Raw genomic sequence first — 20,931 nt, 5'->3', positions numbered from 1 at the left:
CTAAGGCAGTGGCTCCCAATCCTATTAAACTCAATGACCACTTTTTTTGAAACAAATATTTTATAAATCTGCTTTTACTACCCTGAAATGAAACAAATAATTAGTGTAACTTAACCTATCGAAACATATAATTTTCCCAATAACAATATCATACCTTACTGTAATAAAAAAGGAAATAATAGAAAATAATTCTTAATAAAATAATATGTATTTTGCTGTGTAAACCATCAGGCATGGCTATCCTATAATCCATTGTGGATGTAATGAGGTAGTTAGCTGCTTCACATACTTGTAGAATTTCTGAAGATGACAACTGTAAATACAGATTGATACAGGCATGTTGGTGAGCAGCACTGATGTCTTAAATACTGTGCATAGCTTTGCTCCTAGTGATATGATTTTATGAAATGGTGAAAAACTCTTGGTTAAACTCCAAACCAAAAAATATGCCATCTTGCTTCATTTTAGAATTGCATCCTGAAAAAATTCAGTTCATGTTAAGGCCATGCCAAAATACATTGTGTTTATGTGTAATAAAAATGTATCATTTATATGCAAAATGCAATTAGGTGTTAGATTCACATAGCTTTAAACATTTCTCCTTTTCCCAATGACATCAGAAAGTGTTTAGGGATGTGGGATAATTTGTCACTGTGAGTGGTTTCATACATGAGAAGATGTCTGGAATCTGAGCCTCTTACCCATTAAATGCCAGTAATGCTCTCCCAATCATTGTGGCAACCTACAAATTTCTAACTCACCACTCCCCAAAGAATCTTTGCGTGGGGTGGTCAGATCAAGAGCCAGATTTGTTTGGAGACCTTAAAGGCTGGTTCACCCATCGATTACTTCCTTTGCTTGCAAATCATCCCTTTACCACTTCTGAGACTTGTGTACCTGGCCCTGACACTCTCTGGTTCTATCTTTGGAGAATGGGAGGTGAAGGTGGGTTGTCGGTCTGAGTGGAGGTTAAAGATCGAGAAGGCAGGATGCCAGGGAGGTGGTCAGGATTTACTTAATGTCTGACCTCTTTTTAGATAAACTCTCAGTCACCTCTCTGGTTACAAGCCCTTCTTGCTCCTGCCTTTTGTTATACTTGGTGTTTTCCAGTGTTCTTCAGGGAAAACTGGCCTCTTTCTTCTCACTTCCTTTCTTTCCATAAGCACACGGGTCTTAGCTTCCTCCAGTCTTCTTAGTTACCTCTCCTCCATTTACTTTCATTTTCCAAAAATTGCTTGACCTCGCTCATCTGCTGTTGTCTTTTCCTTGGGTTTCCTCCTTGAAGTTGTAAAGACTTTTATTACTTTACACTTTTGGAAGGTAATGAGTTTAAGATACAGTGTTCAATCAACCATATTGAACTGGAAGTCTCCTGTATTAATTTTGTAATTAAAAAAAATCAATATTGTTAAGGCATAGCTGAGGCAAAGGATTTATGAAAAAGAAAGCCTAAGAGACTTTTAAACTATTTCTCCACATTCTCTAAAACAATATCAGAAAGCCATATGTCTGACCATATCTTCACAATCTATTCTATTAGAAGTGCATTTCTAATAGAACTATGCTTTAACATTACTCTTTTTGTATTCACAGATATTTGATAGAAGACAACAGCCCTCTGTAGAATATCTCTGTAGTATCATAGAAACTGGTGTCTTGGCACTAATTCATTACACTAATTGTTGTCCACTTAAATTTTTTTTTTTTCACTCAGATCCAAGAAAATTTACAAATCCTTCTTTTTCTTTTTTGTTCTGGAGAAAGTATGTTTAAAAATTGGTTTTGAACTGTCTCTGTATCTTTCTTAAACCAGTATAGTTTGAGATAGAGTATTTCTCTGACTTTCCTTTTATATTTTGTGAACTATTTTTTTTTATCTTTTTCCATACATTTTGGTAAACGGCAGCAAACTCCACCTTCAGAAGTTGGAGGTAAAAAGTAAATCAATAAAAATAGTAAGTGAGATTCTGAAAGGCTATGAAATGATAAAAGACAAGTAAACAGAATGTATTTAAAGTAAAAATAAAAATTTTTCTTATCATTATGATTACTTCATTGTACACAAATGGAACACAATTAATTCTATTAATAACTGGAAATATTGCTGTTTGTTTAGTGACTCATCTTTGTTATCACCCTTTGCCTCTCTAATGATTTTCTGCTCATGTTAGAAGCGAAATAATTACAACTAGTTCTGGCTTCATCAGCTTCTCACTCTTCTTCAGGCCTCATCTTTGCTTCGTTCCATCTCTATTATTCCCTACTTCCAGTCATTTTGTGAAATCAGTAAGGAGGGAAGTATATTTTAACACTGCAAGCCTCTCATAAAAAATAAGGGAATATTGTGTTTTTACACATGCTGTATACCATACTGACTAGAAAAAAATTAAAAAGAAAAAAATATAGAGAGGCACGAAAAGCTTTGCTGATCTTGAATATAGTAGAATTGTGAGATAGTACAAATGTTCTTCCAGTTAATGGAAGATTTCTGGCAGAAGAGATGATATATTCTTAATTATATAGACCTACTTGATCTAGAAAAAAAACAAAATATAAAATTATGTACATATTTAATACTCATATATCTTTATCTAAAATAAAAAAAGGTGTGCTTCTTTTATGGGGTACTTCTATAGCAACTTGCTGTTTTAAAGTGCTTTATTTATTTATTTCTAATCTTCAATTAGTATTGACATTCAATATATTTTATATTAATGTCAGGTGTACAGCGTAGTAGTTAGACATTTGTATAATTTATGAAGTAGTCCCCCGATTAGTCTAGTACCCATCTGACACTATACGCAGTTATTACAATATTATTGACTATATTCCCTATGCTGTACTTTATATTCCTGTGACTATTTTGTCACTCTCAATCTATACTTCTTAACCCCTTCTCCTTTTTCACCCAGAACCTCTACCCCCTCCCATCTGGCAATTATCAATTTGTTCTCTGTATCTATGAATCTGTTTTTTGTTTTGTTTGTTCATTTATCTTGTTCCTTATATTCCACATATAAGTGAAATCATATGGTATTTGTCTTTTCTTGTCTGATTAAAGTATAGATTTTAAAAATCCACATAATACCAATAGAATTTAGAATAACATTTTAAGTATCAGTCATCAAATTATTTGGCCTATGTTATGTCAAAAAGTGAAGAATGTAATGCTTTTTATCAAGTTGACTATCAAACAAAAGAAAACAGAAGTGCCCGAATTAAGTGAGTGTTTTTGAATTAAGTTAATTTAACATTTTTGCAGGTGTAAATCCATATTTCTGTAATGTTCTCTTTAACTTTCTACTTCAATCATTGCAGCAATAACCATGTAACGGTACCTTTCTATTTTGTGCCCTGTCTAAGATTTTACAAATAATTTTTCTTAATGGAAAAGGAAATTATAAGATTTAAACATTTTATCAGTTTTTCTTAAAATTAACATTCAATCCAAGTACTCTCTCTTGTTACATTGTGAAAGTCATTGCTGAGTATCAAAATATTTTATCAATGGCTATTTTATCCATGAGACTTCTCCCCAGAAAAAAAAAAAAAACAGAAAATATCTCAATTATGCCAACACAAGAAATGTCATATAGTGAAGTGATTACACAGGTGAGGGAAGAGTAGAGAAGCCAAATGAAAAATGGTAAGACAATCCACAAATTAGGAACAGAAGAAAGCCACTACTAAAAGGCCAAAGAAGGGAAGTGGTGTTACAGCCCAGGGGCCAGTTTCATCTACAAATGTCTCATCAGTGGGACTGCCACTGAAACTTAGCTAGAAGCTAGCTAATGTGGACTTCTGGGAAATGAAACCTTTAAGGGGAAAGGGGGAAATAGATCTTACCGGGAATGAGCCCACGATCATCAGCACTAGCCAGCCACTACTCCTAAAACTCAGTATTGATTCTCACCTTTCTACCCACATTTATATCTCATTCAACTTCATAATTCAAACAAATGAATCAATTTTTAAAAATAAGTCAACTTTCTGTTATAAATAGCAACATGCTGTCAATCTCTCTTAATATATATACATATATGTATATATGTTATATATACATATGTAACATATATACATATATATATATATGTATATGTATACCCCACTACATCAATCCTTTGACCTAATCTCACTCCCGATGGACAGTTTAAGTCATTCAGTGTCTCATGATCAATCTTTAAAAAGGCCCAGTAGAGGCCAGAAGATGCCTCTAAAAGGAGATTGTTTACAACTAAAGGAACATGACTTTACTCCAGAAACTTAGCTTTGTGATTCCTTTTTGGAGCTATTCAGATGTTTTCTAGTTCTTTATTTACTACCAACACTTTGAGCATTATTAGTATTTTCTCTATTATAAAATTTGAATGGAAAAGCAGCTTAGACCTACTGGAGAGGCTTGTCTTACTCTGGGATCAATTTAAAAGTAGAAACCCATATCTTATTCAGTAAATGGATTGGAGAAAAACACAAAAGTATGGTAAGTATTGCCCATAACCAGCAAAACGTATCTATTCATCTATGATCAAGTACCTTTGAAACTCCTATTTTTTTAAGAACTATACTTATCAACCCTGGATATTGGGTTATAATAAAATGCATTAATCTTCCCAATGCTTCACCCTTTTCTGTAGGCTTGTCCTTTGCCAATGACTCCAGTTTTTGCAAATAAATGCAGGTGTACTTCTAAAGGAGGATCCTATTTCTTTTACTTCTTCAAAAGTGTTTATCCCGCAAGAACTCTTCAATAAATTCTTTGCATGCAAATCTCCAACATAGAATTTATTTTTCTAGGAAGTCCATCTAAGATGGTTGTTATCAGGAGTGAGTCAAACAAGGGAACGATAAAACGAGGTTTTGGAGCTAGAGCACTGGAGATAGGTAAAGGATATGCTGTAGCAAGGCATTTGCTGGAAATTTTACTGGTGGTGAAATTGTGTGGGATAACAGTGCAAAGAGATTCACTGTTGGGTACAATATCTCAGGATTTCGAGAGGTTGAGGGGAGCACTGATAACAAGGATGATGGAATAAGAGGATCTCTCTGGGGACCACTGAGGCATTCAAAAAAAGACAAAGAAAGACAAGGTTGATTGTTCTGCAACTGAAAAAGTATGGAAGACAGAGGACCTCCTTCGTAGCATATAAAAGGACTCATCTTCTGTAGCCATAGTGCAGAAAATGAGAGGAACGAGCCTGAAGATTAACAGATAACAATGGTAGAGTTCCAGAGAAGATTGAATTCTCAGTCCTGGAAAGTTTGCTAACTCTGGTACAGAAAAGAGTGGGAACCTATAAATTGGGTTTGGGACATCTGGGTTAATGTACTTATAAAACTTGATTCTCTAGATACCTTTGAGTCCTTTAGTGCTTCAGAAGTGCCCCAATACTTCATGTTAGAGGCTGGTACTTTCCTCTCAACATCCCTTGCTTAACATAGGTGCAGAGGACTCTGTTTTGCAAAGAAACAAATACTACCCATTGCAGGATCCACCCTCATCACCTAGAATATCACAGTTTATTTTATATCCTCCTTTAATTACATGTTAGATATTTAATATACATATAATTATATATATCTGTACATTTGAATTCTTGTGTGTGGAGAAGTGGGGAAGATTACTTAAATGACAGAGAGATTAAGACCCAATCCCTAACGTCAAGAAAGTTACAAAATAAGCAGAGAGGCCGACATGCATACAAATAATTGAAAAAAATATATATAATTAAATAGACATACGATGCTGTGGGAACATAAAAGAGAAAATAAGCACATCGAATAATAATAATAGCAATAATTGTTTTACTACTACTAATAATATTACTAATAATAACCACTCTTATTTTATTTATTATTATGTGCTAGGCATTTTGCTAACCATTATTTTCAAATCACAAGTCTGCAAAATGTCTCATAATCTTTTATAATATTAAAATCATTGCAAATTACAAAATAATATTTTATTTGTATAAATTATAATTTATTAATGGAAATAGAATATGCTAAACTATCTCAGACACAGATTACTAATCCCATGTGTTCACAGATGGAAGAAGCATTGCCATTTGGCAGATGGGAAAAAAGCATCCGTGACTGATTGAGGCAGGATTGTTCTAGGGTACAATTAGGTATTGTTGTTTATCTATTTTACAAACACTCTAAAGTCTAGAGAATGTGTGACTTCACCCACTTTCAAATGGTAAAGACACAAACATGAGTTTGTCTGAAATCAGAACAAAATCTTTATACTTTAAAAGACAATTTTTTTTTATATATTTGTTGCGATAGAGATGGCAAAAGGGGAAAAATTCTGAACAAAGTTTTAGAGAAAGGAGAAAATCAGATTAGAAAGCATGAGGAACGCTTACTCAGTATAAAACGTCTTTGATTTGACTGAAGCAAGGAAGTTACAGAAAATGACATTGAGAAGCTTTGCAAAAAGATTTTTTTAACTTAATTTAATAGGCGTTGGGGAAATACTGAATGATTTCGAGGTAGAATATTGACAAAACAAGAACTTTTCTTTTTGTGGAAATGTGTTGTGTATAGGATAGATTAGTGAAAGAAGACATTAGAGGTAACATGATCAATAAAAAATGCCATACTGAGGCAGAGCAGTATTCTTTTCTGACATAAAATTAGGGAATTTTATTTTGGGTCTGGGGATAAGTAGATGAGGAATGGGTGACACCTCTTAAATAGAAAAAAAATATATTGTCAACATCTCTGTGTTGATTTTGTAATATGTGACTTTATGCAAAACTTATTGAATAATTTTTTAGTTTGATCCAAGGTTTAGAGTTGGATAGTTTTATCGGTTTAACTGCTAGTGAAATTGTGTTAAAATTTCCTTATTAAATCTCAAACTGCTAAATAGTACAGCATTTTATGATCAAGTCTATGGTAACAATATTCCACTGATATTCCACTATTTTAAAAATACTACTCAATTACTGCCTTCCCCAGTCCCCTCCTTTTTCATTCCTTTTGCATGCTGAGAGAATCTTGTTTATATTTTTTCTTTTATTTACTTTTTGTTTTGTTTTGCTATTCTTATTTTTGGTCAATCAGAGCTTCATGATTCTTAGTTCTGATTATACTTGTGATATTACAATCTTAACACCAAGAAAAATCGAATACCATCTGAAAATATGTAGATGTTAATATAGAATAACATCTTTCAGTTTGAGGACCACTTTCTGAGGTTACAATATCAATGTATTCATTTTTTTGATGAACCAACATTTATTGAGTGCCTATTATATTATCAATTACATTGGAGTACAAAAGTAAATAAGAAAACCCTTAAGGCAGAGAGTATAATATGCCATAAATGTTATGATAAGGATTGAAGAAAATGCTGAGGAATATAGGAATGAGACTGCCAAACTCTCCCAGGAGATGCCAGCAAAGACTTCGCAAAGGAGATGATCTTATCTTGAAACATAAAAGTAAATTCATGAAGCAGAAATGTAGGGTAGTATACACACAAGGGAAATATGATGTGTAAATATGTAAAGATCTTGGGACAAAAAAAAGTTATACAGTATTAAGGAAATGGTGAAAAGTTCAGTGGGAATGCAGCATGAAGACCCTCAAAAGTATTGTCCTGAAGAGAGCCTGAATGAGAAGATATGGTTAGATTGAGGAGGTTCTTATATTTGACCTTGGACTTAATCCTAACTGATACATAATTAGTGGAAATCTGAATAGTAGAGTAACATGATCATATTTTTTAAAGGAAGATAACCCGGAATCCATTTGGAAAACTTAATTAAGTATAAAAGATTAGTGAATGTATATCAATTAGGAAGCTGTTGGAACAGACTAGGTAAAAAAATCATGAGACTCTTAAAGAAGATAGTTAAAATGGGAGAAGGTGTGAAAAAGAAATACATTGACAAAATTTCATCACCACTGGGATATAAAGGGAACACGAGAGTAAAATTTCCAGGCTGCTTCTGGCATTTTTAGATTTAAGAAAACTATTTAGAGCTAGTGTTTTTATCCAATACAAAGGGTAAGCATAAATGTGATATGGATAGAAAATGTGAACTTTTAGTGGGACATATGTCTGCAAAATTTGCATGAAAGAGATACATATAAAGTCAGAAATATATTTCTAAGTTAGAGCAATTTGTTAACAGAGATTTTAGAGCTATCAGTGTCATGGTTGAAGCAGGCAACTTGGTTGAGAGCACTGATGGAAAGCAATATGTATCACTACCTTATATTATTTTCTGTTTCATAGTTAGGGCCTAATGTATGATTAAAATTCTTCCTTGCCTTATAAAAAAAAATTAACAATTAGTGGTAATAGTAGTAAATAACTTTTTAAAGTTTAAATAAATCAGTTCACTGGGTTTTCTTCAATTACAATCTTCAAAGCTTTCTAGCATTGAACATGATTTCTCCTTACAGAACCATTATAGCCTCTCCTTCAAATGAAATTTCCTGCTTATGCATTTAGTTATAATACCCTTGATTCTCTCAATTTCCACTTTCAACAAATTTCCTACTATCACTCAGAAACCTCTAGTTTGTAATTTGCACAGTTCTCTGAAATTCTTTTTATGCATGGTCCACAGAAAAATGTATGTCTCTCAAAGTGGAATTTTTTTTGGTGGGGGTAAATAGTTTTAGACTTTACATTAATCCACACCAATAGTCTAACCTGATTATACATAATACCTGGTATACACAATATATATGACTTGAATTACGGTTTCTGACCATGGCACTGAACAAACTACAGGCTCATGTGAGGATTATAAACATCACTTTACCTTTATTAGTGTCTTGCTCTAAACAACTGAGATTATATGTGTCCGTTTAGTCAGTAATGTGCTGATTGGAATCATAGACTTGAGGTTGAATTTTGACTCCATCACTTACTACTTATGTGATTATGGGAAATCACTTATTCAGTCTCTCTAAGCATGAATTTATTACCTGTAAGTGTGGATATTATATAAAACATCCTTATAAGATGACATTGTATTTAGAAGTTATTTAGTTTGTGTAGTTATTTAGAATTGAATAGATTAATTTTAAATAGATTAATTTTTTTTTGTCTTTTTCTCATTGATTTTTTTTTTTTTTACTTTAATTACACTATAGGCTTTTAAAAAAATTTTATGGCCCAGCATATTGCCCATTTTAGTAAATGTCTCCTGTGTACCTGAAAAGAATATGTGTTCTGTTATTTTTAGGTCCAAGGTTTTACATTTGTCTCAGGTTTGACAGTATGTTTCAGACCATCAACAATTTTTTTTTATTGAGGTAAAAGTCACATAACATACGATTAACTATTTTAAAATGTAGTGCACTCACAATGTTGTGCAACTATCACCTCTCTCTATTTTCAAAACTTTTTCATCACTCCAGAAGAACACCCTGTACCCATTATGTAATTACTCCCCATTCCCAACTCCCTCACCTACTAGTAATTACTAACCATTTTTCCGTCTCCATGAATTTGCTTATACTGGATATTTTATATAAATGGAATCGTAAAAAGTGTGACCTTTTATGTCTGGCTCCTTTCACTTAGCATAATGTTTTCAAGTTCATCCACGAGAGAGCAATTTTAGCACTTTATTCCTTTTTATGACTGAATAATATTCCATTTTACATATATACTATGATTTGTTTATTAATTCATCCAATGATTGGTATTTTAGTTAATTTGACCTTTTGGCTCTTATAAATAAAGATGCTCAAAATATATATACTATTGAACAAATATAAAGAGAGAAATTATAAAAAGGACCCAAACAGAAATTCAGGAGGTGAACAGCACAATAACGAAAAAATTCACTAAAAGCATCTAGTGGCAAATTTGAACAAAAAAAGAGTCAATGAGTATAAAGGTAAGAGAATTGAAATTTATTTAGACTGAGAAGCAGAAAAAAAAACAATAAAGAAAAATAAACAGAGCCTAAGGAATCTTTGGGACATCTTCAAGTGTGCCAACATATGCATCGTGGGAGTTACAGAGAAGAAGAGAGAATCAGAAAAAAATATTTGAAGGTATAATGGCTAATATTTTCAAAAATTTAATGGAAAATATGAATGTACACATATAAAGTCAATGATCTCCAAGCAGGATAAACTCAAGGAGAGCCACACTGTGAAATGTTATAGTAAATTGTTGAGAGACAAAGAAAAAATCTTGAAAGCAGTAAGATTCATATCATACACTGGATTCTCAATAAGATTAACAGGTGATATTTTAAAATCTGAAAACATGGAAACCAGAAGGCCATGGAGTGACATTTAAAGTCTTGGAAGCAAAAAGCAATCAACCAATAATTCTGTTTCAATAAAACTTTCAATCAAGAATAAAGGAAAAATTAAGACATTTCCAGAAAAATAAAACCTGAAGGATTTCTTTACTAGTAGACCTTCTTTATGAGAATTGTTAAAGACAATCCATCAGCCTGAAATGAAAGGGCATAGAAATTGAAGCCAGATGAAAACACAAAGGATGTTGGTAAAAGTAATTACAAAGGTAAATGTAAAAGCCAGTATTATTGTACTTTTGGTTTGTAATTTCTTTTTCTTCTATATAATTCAAAAGGTAAATGGGGGTGCGGGGCGGAGGAAGATGGCGGACTAGGTAAAAGATGGTTTGTCTTCTCCTAGGTCCACATTGAAATTACAACCAAATTATAAAATAATCAACATGGAGAATCACCTGAAGTCCAGTTGATGGTAACACCTACATCTGATAATATAAAGGAGCCACACTGAAGCTGGTAAGAGGGGCAAAGTCGAGAATCGTTCCGGACCAGCACCTGTGGATGGTGGAGGATCACTGGGAAGTAGAGCAAGGCTGCAGAGGCTCTCCTGAAGGAGAAGGGGGTCCTTGTCTCATTTGGGGGCTCCCCAGCCCAGAGTCCCAGCCCAGGGAAGAGGAGATTCCAATAACTCTAACTGTAAAAACCAGAGGGGATTCCAGCCTTCTAGGTGAGACAAGAGACTGAAACCCTAGACACCCCTTTGAAGGACCCATGCACAGGCTTTCTGACCTATGGACACTCACCCGGGACACCGGCGGGGGTAAGAGTCTCACATGGGATCCATTCTGAGAGGGTCTGCATTACCTGGCACCAGAACGAGGGCTAGAAGGGCAGCCACCATTGTGCCTTAGTCTGCCCCACTACCTGGAAATCTACAGAAGTGCCAGCTTGACTGTGCAGACCCTTTCTACAGAGCTATTAGGAAGCTCTGGCCAGAGAGAATCAGCCTGCCCCACCCTACCTATCAATTGCCCGGGGCATTTGTTGCTGGATGGCTGCTAAGCCCTCCTCTGATTCAGGGCCAAGCATTCCCAGTGGACAGCCAGCACTGTGAGCTGCATTTTTGAGATAGGGTCAGGCAAGTCACTGCTGCCAACACAAACTTGGGCAGATCTCAGGGATCTGTGGGCCAGTCCCAGACAGTAGCTGGTCTTGCTATGATCTGGGACTTGACTGCCATAGTCTTTCTGAGACCTTGCCCCACCCTAACCACAAATTACCCCAGGCAGCTCATTGATTGCGATCTGCCACAGCCCTGTCCCTCCCCTCCCCTTATCTCCCAATCCACACAGGCAACAAACTTCAGGTAGCACTGGGCTTGAGTTGTAATATTGTGTTGGAGGAGTGCAGGGGTCTGTGGGACCACCCCAGATGGCAGCTGGTCTCACTGTGATCTGTGACTACAGAGAGAATGTCCAGGCATGGACGGTGCAGCAAAATTGAGGTTGTATTGGCCTGATGGCCTTTGTCTCCCTGAGATCCCACTTCATCTAAGTCACAAAGTGCCTAAAGCCCATTGAAAGGCAGCCTCTCATGCCCTGTTTGGCTCTGGGGTTTTATAGTCAGCGCAGGCAGTAGGCCTTGGCTAGTGCAGTAAGAGCATTTCTAGGAAAACAGCTGTGGACAGACTACTGCTGCCTGTATGAGCTACAGTATCTCTTGAGGGGATTGCATGGCTCTATACTGGCCTGATGGCCCTTGACTCCCTTAGCTCCTACCCCATCCAATACACAAAGTGCCCACTGGATGTTGATAGGCACCTGCCACTGCCTGGGGTAGGGCATTCAGGCCCAAGGTGGGCAGCAGCTGACCTTGATATGAGTGGAAACTTGTACAGGGAGCCACAGAGACAGTGTTGGCATGTAAACTGACATTGCAGTGGCAGGAGGAAATTTACTCAATAGACCCAGGAGACTCCCAGAGTCCCTGCACCATCCAACATGCATATTACCCAGAGGCTCATCCAGTTTCAGAGACTTACAGGCAAGTGACTGGCAAATGTCAGGCCTTGAGGAGCACTGGTCCCTCTGCTAAACTGCCAAAGGTCAAGGACAAGGGATAACCAACCTCTGCCTATAGCGTTGTCTCTTCCACTTACCTATAGATCCAGCATAGGCAACAACCATCTGCGGATGGCTTTGTAGTTCTCACTGGGTAGCCCTGAGCAATCAAAAGCAGTAGCTGACCTTGGCCTATGGGGGAGCCCCTCCCAAGGGGCTACAAAACCAGTGCATCTGGAGTCTGGCACCAGACCACAACAGAGCAACTCCTGACTAGTTCCATTAGTGGTACACACAAAAGGTGGTTGCGAAAAGTACACCCACACAACAACTCTTACTCTGTGGGTGCACCCAATTCCCACAATTAGTCAGCCTGAGCGTAATCCTATCCAGTGATCTACTAACAACAATAAAGGCGTAGTGACAACAGGAGATCACACACATCCCACACACGTCCAGAGCCCCTGGCATAAGGAATCAAGGAGAGTGCTCCACTGGGCCACACAGGACACTTTCCACATTAGGCCATCTGGCCAAGGCTGAGAGACAAAACAAATATTCCTGACACGTAGAAATGAACACAGAGAGGCTAAAAAATTAGAAAACAAAGAAACATGCCGCAAATGAGACAACAGGAGAAAACTCCAGAAAATAAGCTAAATGAAATGGAGGCAAGCAAGCTACCAGAGACAGAGTTCAAAATAATGGTTATAAGGATGTTCAAAGAACTTATGGGGAGAATGGATGAACACAATGAGAATATCAACAGAGAGACAGTAAGCATAAAAAAGGACATAGAAACCACAAAAAATAATCAGATAGAAATGAAGAATACAATAACTGACACCAATGGACAAATCTTCCAGGCAAAGAATCAACAAGGAAACAATGGGCCTAAAAGACACTCTAGACCAGATGGGTTTAATAGATATTTTCAGAGCATTTTACTCTAAAGCAGCAAAATATACATTCTCCTCAACTGCACATGGAACTTTTTCTAGGATAGACCACATGTTAGGACACAAACAAGTCTCAATACATTTAAGAAGATTAAAATCATATCAACCATCTTCTCTGATCACAATAGTATGAAACTAGAATTCAACTATAAGAAAAAAACTGGAAAATACACAAACACATGAAGGCTAAATAACATGCTACTAAACAATGAATGGGTTATTAAAGAGATCAAGGAAGAAATTGAAAGATACCTAGAGACAAATGAAAATGAAAACATGATTCAAAATCTATGGGATACAGCAAAAGCAGTCCTAAGAGAGAAATTCATAACAAGAAGGCCTACTTCAAAAAACAAGAAAAAGCTCAAATAAACAAGCTAACCTTACATTTAAAAGAACTAGAAAAAGAACAGCAAACAAAGCTCAGAGTGAATAGAAGGAAGGAAATAATAAAGATCAGAGCGGAAATAAATGAAAAAGAATTTAGAAAAACAAAACAAAAGATTAATGAAACCAAGAGATGGTTCTTTGAAAGGATAAGCAAAATTGACAGACCCTTAGCCAGACTCATCAAGGAAAAAAGAGACAGGACTCAAATAAATAAAATCAGAAATGAAAGAGAAGAAATAACCATGGACTCCACAGAAATACAATGGATTATAAGAAAATACTACAAGCAATTATATGCCAACAAATTGGACAATCTGGAAGAAATGGACACATTCCTAGAAACATATAATCTCCCAAGATTGAGCCAAGCAGAAACAGAAAATTTGAACCAACCAATTACCACCAAAGAAATAGAATCAGTAATCAAAATCCTCTCAAAAAACTAAAGTCCTGGACCAGATGGCTTCATAAGCAAGTTTTACCAAACATTCAAAGAAGAATATTACTTATCCTTCTCAAACTATTCCAAAAAGTTCAAGAAAAAGTGTTTGACAAAATTCAGCATCCATTTATGATAAAAACTCTCAGCGAAGTGGGAATAAAGGGAGCATACCTCAACATAATAAAGGCCATATATGATAAACTTATAGCTAACATCATATCAATGGGAAAAGGCTAAAATATTTTTCTTAAGATCAGGAATAAGACAAGGATGCCCACATTCACCACTCTTCTTCAATATTGTATTGGAAGTCTTAGCCACAGCAATAAGACAAGGAAGAGAAATAAAAGACATCTGAATTGGAAAAGAAGAAGTAAAACTCTCATTATTTGCTGATGACATGATACTATATATAGCGATTCTACCAAAAAACTGTTAGAACTGATCAATGAATTCAGTAAAGCAGCAGGTTACAAAATAAATATTCAGAAGTCAGTGGCATTTTATACACCAATGATGAACTTTTAGAAAGAGAAATTAAGAAAATAATCCCATGTACAATTGCATTGAAACTATAAAATACCTAGGAATCAAATTAACCAAAAAGGTAAAAGACCTGTTCTCAAAAAATTATGTCATTGAAAAAAGAAATTGAAGAAGATACAAATAAATGGAAGCATACACCATGTTCATGGGTAGGAAGAATCAACATCATTAAAATGGTCATATTACCCAAAGCAATCTATAGGTTCAATGCAATCCCTATCAAAATACTAATGACAGTTTTCGGAGAGATAGAACAAATAATCCTAACATTTATATGGAACCATAAAAGACTCCGAATAGCCACGGTAATCTTGAGAAAGGAGAATAAAGTTGGAGGTATCACACTACCTGATATCAAACTATACTACAAGTCTACAGTAATCAAAAGAGCATGGTACTGGCATAAAAACAGAAACATTGATCATTGGAACAGAATAGAGAGCCCGGAAATAAATCCATGCCTATACACTCACTTAATATATGACAAAGAAGGTAACAATATATAGTGGGGTAAAGATAGTCTCTTCAATAAATGATGTTGGGAAAATTGGACAAATACATGCAAAAAAAAAAAAGAAAGAAAGAAACTGGACCACCTTCTTACACACTTACACACCGTATACAAGAATAGACTCAAAATGGATAAAGACTTAAATGTAAGACCATAACCATACAAATTCTAGAAGAAAATGTAGGCAGTATACTCTCTGATATTACTAACACTAATTTCTTTTTTGGATATATCTCCATAGGCAAGGGAAACAAAAGAAAAAATAAACAATATTTATTCAACATAGTATTGAAGTTCTAGCCAGGGGACTTAAGCAAGAAAAATAAATAAAAACTGTGGAAATTGGAAGAAAGAGTAAAATTATCCCTATTTGTGGATAACATCTTATATGTACAGAGTCCTACAGAATCTGCAAAAAACAAACAAAAAAACCCCAAAACATTAGAGCTGATAAAAGACTTTAACACAATTGCAAAATACAAGATTAATATACAAAAATTAGTTGTATTTCCATACAGTAGTAATAAACTATCCAAAAAGTAAATTAAGGAACAATTTTATTTACAGTAGCGTCTAAACGAATAAAGTACTTAGAAAGAAATTTAACCAAGGTAATGTAAAACTTATACACTGAAAACTACAAAATTTTGTTAAAAAAAAAAACTAAAGAAGACAAATTAGAAAGACATGGAAAGACTTCACATGTTCATGGGTTGGAAGACAATATTGTTAAGATGACAATACTTAAAGTGATCTACAGATTCAGTGCAATCCCTATCAATATCCCAATGGAATCACTTTTAGAAAGAGAGACTCCCATCCTAAAATGCATACAAAAATTCAAAGAAACTAAAAGAACCAAAAAAATCTTGAAAAATAAGAACAAAATTGAAAACTTACACTTCCCAATTTCACAACCTACTACAAAGCTACAGTAATCAAAACTGGTAGTGACATAGGAGAGTAACAGATGAATAAATAGGATTGAAGGCCTGGAAATAAACCTTCACCTATATGGGTGATTACATTTCATCAAGGATGCCAAGACCATTCAATAGAGAAAAAACAGTCTCTTCAACAAATGATGCAAGGAAAGTTGAATATTAACATGCAAAAAAAAAAAAAAAAAAAAAAGAAGTCAGTCTCTTACCTTAAACCATATACAAAAATTAATTCAAATTGGAATAAACACAAATTTAAGGGCTAAAACTATAAAATTCTTAGAAGAAAACACAGAGAAAAGTTTTATGACCTTGAATTTATCAATGGCTTCTAAAATATGAGACCAAAAGCACAGGCAACAGAAGAAAAAAGAAACTGAATTTTATCAAAATTTAAAACTTCTGTGCATCAAAAGACATTGCAAACAAACAATGCTACTAACTTGTCTACCTAAAAATGGTTAAAATGGTTTATTTTATATTGTGTATATTTTACTAAAGCAAAAATAATTTAAATATTATTTAATTCCACTTGATAATTTTTCTTTTACCCATGGTTATTTAATAATTTTTGCTTAATTGCCAAAATTGAGGATTTTCTTAATATAGTTTTGTTACTGATTTTTAATTTAGTTCTTTTTTGATAAGAATACAAACTGTATGTTTTCAATCTTCACATATTTATTGAGAATTATTTTATAGCAGAACATAAATGCTATGTCTTCAAATATTAGACATAGCATTATATAAATGTTATGTAAATGACACCTTGGTGAATGCTGTATTCAAATCTCTACATTTTAACCTGCTTTTTTTTTGATATCTTGTTCTATAATTATTCAAGTTAAAATCTCCATCTGTAATTGTGGATTTTATTATTGTCATCTTTAAACTGTTTCACATATTTTGAAAATTTGTTGTAAGGCTAATCCTTTAATCGTTAATTTTTTTGAAAATTCTCCCTACTTTGATTATGACATGACTCCTTTATATTTGCTAGTACTCCTGTTTTGAATATCACTTTATCTAATATTAACTTAGGCATACCAACTCTTTTATGATAATTTTTTGTATGTCTTATTTTTATCCATCCTTTCGCTTAAATAATCTGGGTCTATAGCTAAAGTATGCTTCTTAGTATGCAGTTGTGTCTTGTTTATTATTTTAAAATCTAGTCTTACAACTTCTAATTTTTAATTGGGATATTCAGACCTTAAATATATAATGTAATTATTGAGGTAATTGGCTTTAAGTACATCCTGTTGTTTTCTGTCTCATATACTATATTTTGCTCTGTTCTTTCTTTGGTGTGATCACTTTTTAATATTTAGTTTTATTTTCTCTTAACTTTTTAGATGCACTTCTTTGTTTTAATTTTTTAAATTGCTACCCTAGAGATTACAATATGTATCCTTAACACAGTTTATCTTTAATCAACATTTTAACTCTATGTTTAAGCTAAGAACATTTAAACAGTGTAATTCCAGTTACTTTCCCCTGTCCTTTTCCTGTGGTAATCTTACCACACATTTTACTTCTGCATATGTTTGTGATGAGTTTTTATCAGGACTTGGTGTTGAATTTTGTCAAAATCTCTTTATGAGTCTTTTGATATGATTCTATAGATTGTCTACTTTATTTTAATTATATTAATTGTGGTTTAGGTAATAAACCAACTTTGCATTACCGATTATAGAGTTATGGTGTCTTAAATTTTTATTTTTGTTGAATTTAATTTGGTACTATTTTATTAAATACTTTTGCATCTATGCTTATAAGAGATACTGTTAAGCACTTTTCTTCTGATGTTTCTGTCCTGCTTTGATATTAAGGCAATACTGGTCTCCTGAAATATTTTGGTATATACTCTCTCTATTTTTTTGAAAAAAGTTGTGCATGATTGGTATTATAACTGGTTCTTTAAATGTCTGATAAAATTCACTAGTTAAGCCATTTGGGCCTATATTCTTCTTCATGGAAATATATTTAATTATTAATTTTTTATTTTATGTAGCTTTATTAATTTTTTATTTTTAATATTTTGGTGCCAATTGGTAAGTATGGCTTGTAGGAGTTCATTTCACCTATGCTGTTAAACTTGTTTGTATAATGTTGTTCATATTACCTTAAATTCATTTTTAATTTCTGTTGGATCTATTATGAAGTCCTATCTTTTGTTCCTGATATTGATAACCTGTACCTTCTCTATTTTATATTGATGATTCCATTGTTTTATTGTTTTTTATTTCCCATTTCATTACATATTGTTCCAATTGCTATTATTTCTTTTCTTCTATTTCTTTGCTTCTTTTCTAGTTCCTTAAGTTGAAAGATTAGGTAATCGATTTGAGAACTTTTTCATTTCTAGTAAAATATTTAAAGCCATAAATTTCTCCCTAAGCATTGCTTTGGCTTTTTTCCATAAAATTTGATTTGTTGTGATTCATTTTCAAGAAATTCAAGCTATTTTCTAATTTCCCTTGTTATTTCTTGGTGGAAATATACAATGTACATGACACCGAATGGATAGTTATCATAACAAAATAAATAGATATCAGAGAAATAATTCTATATGAAAAAAGTTGTGGAAAAAGCACTAGTTTTGAACATAGTTTTGAACAATATAGTTTTAGTCCTGCCACTTCCATTTTAGAATTAATTCTGTTTGAATTCCCATTTTCTTACCTGTTAATAAAAAAATAAAAATACAATATCTTGTTTTTATAGGATCTTTATCATGATGAATAACAAGGTTATATTTAGAAGGCTTTGAATAAATGGAAATAGTAGAAAATGAAGGAAATTTGCATCACTCTTGTCTTTTCCCATTTTAATTTCTTTATTGTTTGATAATTGGTTAGTTACAAGCGCTCTCTAGAAACTCAGAGAAGAATCCCAGGATTCAAAGCTAAGCCTCAATATTTACAAAGGTAATGAATCTGTCAGCCATGGGAAGTCAAGTGCTCTTACTGTTTGGTATTGCTAACCTCAAACCTAACCTAAAGGGACACCTTTCTTGAGGGATAACAGTTCATTTGTCTTCATGCTAACTCTATCAAGGAATTTTCCTGTGCAGAAAACAGCTGGTTTCACTAAGCTCTGTATGTGCAGTGTTTTTTATGTAGTGCACTGACAGCCAGTAACTGAACCTAATCCGTCAAACTCATTTCACCTAAGACCTCAGGTATAACTCCAATTCTGATCCTTAAGGTAAAGGTGTCACTGAAGTACTTAGTTCCTGACCTTTTGTTTTTGAACACATAGTACTCTAAGGTTTGGGGTAGGGGAAATGTATATTTCTCTTTGTACAGAAAAATATAGTCATAATTTTTCGGTGTTGCATTTAAAAATGTTATTTTTGCCCTATAATTTTCTTATAAAACCTGCAACATTGCTCAAGAAGCCTTTGACAAAGTTGCTCCTTTGCAATTGGTAGGTTTGCAGTTTAGTAAACTACATGCTTTTATTAATTTTTCATTTAATGGTTGGATCTTTTGGAAATATTTTATTATTCTTAGTATGATTTTAAAAACATCAGGTATTTTAATTTTGTCTAAGTTTCAGAAATTAATCATAAGAATTTGTGTATATAGCATTGATGTACATAAAAAAAATTCTTCTAATTGTGCCATGTATTTTGAAAACATGTATTTTTGTGTAAGACATGTAGGTTAATAATTAATCAATATTATTCTTGCCAGCTATTCGAATTTCTAATTATCGAGAAAGCACTAAAACAGGCATTTGAGAACTATTGCTGCATCACAAAGTGGTTGCCCTTTGCTTTCTCACGTGTTTGCTGGACGATATGATGTTTTCTGAGGAACAGATATATTTACAAATATAAAAGACATTCAGTAATGTTTGCTTTTTAGACAGGTACTATGAAACAACAAAAGGAATGTTTAAAAAATTATTAAAATCTAAGTTTTATGAATATCAGTAAGTTAGTTGAAGTGATTCCATTGTTAATGGCCCTACTTTAGAAGAGTAAGACTCCTACTATATAACTGACTACTATTTTGTGTGGGGGAGTTAATAACAACTTAGGGATCTTAAGACTTATGGTCGATGTCTTTTTAAAAAAAAAAATGGCATTATATTACAACAGAATCTTTACTTACATTTGTTTTACTTTTAACGTTCAAAACCACATGATGGGCCAACTTTGACATTCAAATTTATTCTCTAATACTGCTTTAAAGCAAATGAGAAGAGCAAATATTCTCAGATTCAAACAATTTTTAGAAATTTTCTTTTTTTTAAAACATGTTTGTAACTAAGTGTAACTCATATTACAAAATGCTATCTACTTAAATTTCTTGGAATTTTTTTTGTTCCTCCTAATCTTTTTTATTACATGCTAGATTATTTTGTATTTATTTACAAAAATAGATACAAAATAATCTTTTTTTTTTTTGCCTACAGCACCTGGTCTTCCTACGTGGTCTCTCATCCAAGTACTAACCAGTCCCGACCCTGCTTAGCTTCCGAGATCAGACAAGATTGGGCACATTTAGGATGGAAAGGCCATAGATAAATTTCTTGGAATTATAAAGGAAACAAGATATTTTATTTAAGGTTTATGGAAGAATATTATTTCTTGATGATACTTCAATTTCTAAAAAAAAGAATTTCTTATGGGTGTCAAAACTTTAGCATAATGATTATAAGAATAGAAGTAACTCTTCAAAAAGTAATATTTGACTATAGATATAACTTTCCAACAAATTATTTTTAAGCAATTACTTCCGTAATCAAACTTTAGCTAGAATTTATTTTAATATCTTTGATACCAGTTGGAGATAATTGTTTGCAGAACACCAGATTTGTACATT

The 20,931-nt window shown here is 33.5% G+C and overlaps 1 pseudogene; it reads right to left on the bottom strand.

The window, feature by feature from the left end:
- Positions 1–20,512: 20,512 nt before the first annotated feature.
- On the bottom strand, positions 20,513–20,631 carry LOC120618767 (uncharacterized; annotated as a pseudogene).
- Between the last annotated feature and the right edge of the window lie 300 nt (positions 20,632–20,931).

Source organism: Pteropus medius, unplaced genomic scaffold, assembly GCF_902729225.1.
Source record: "Pteropus medius unplaced genomic scaffold, Ma_sr-lr_union100, whole genome shotgun sequence".
In the NCBI taxonomy this organism is placed as follows: Eukaryota; Metazoa; Chordata; class Mammalia; order Chiroptera; family Pteropodidae; genus Pteropus; species Pteropus medius.
Note: the sequence above shows the minus strand (reverse complement) of the source record. Positions and strands in the feature narration are given on the sequence as shown.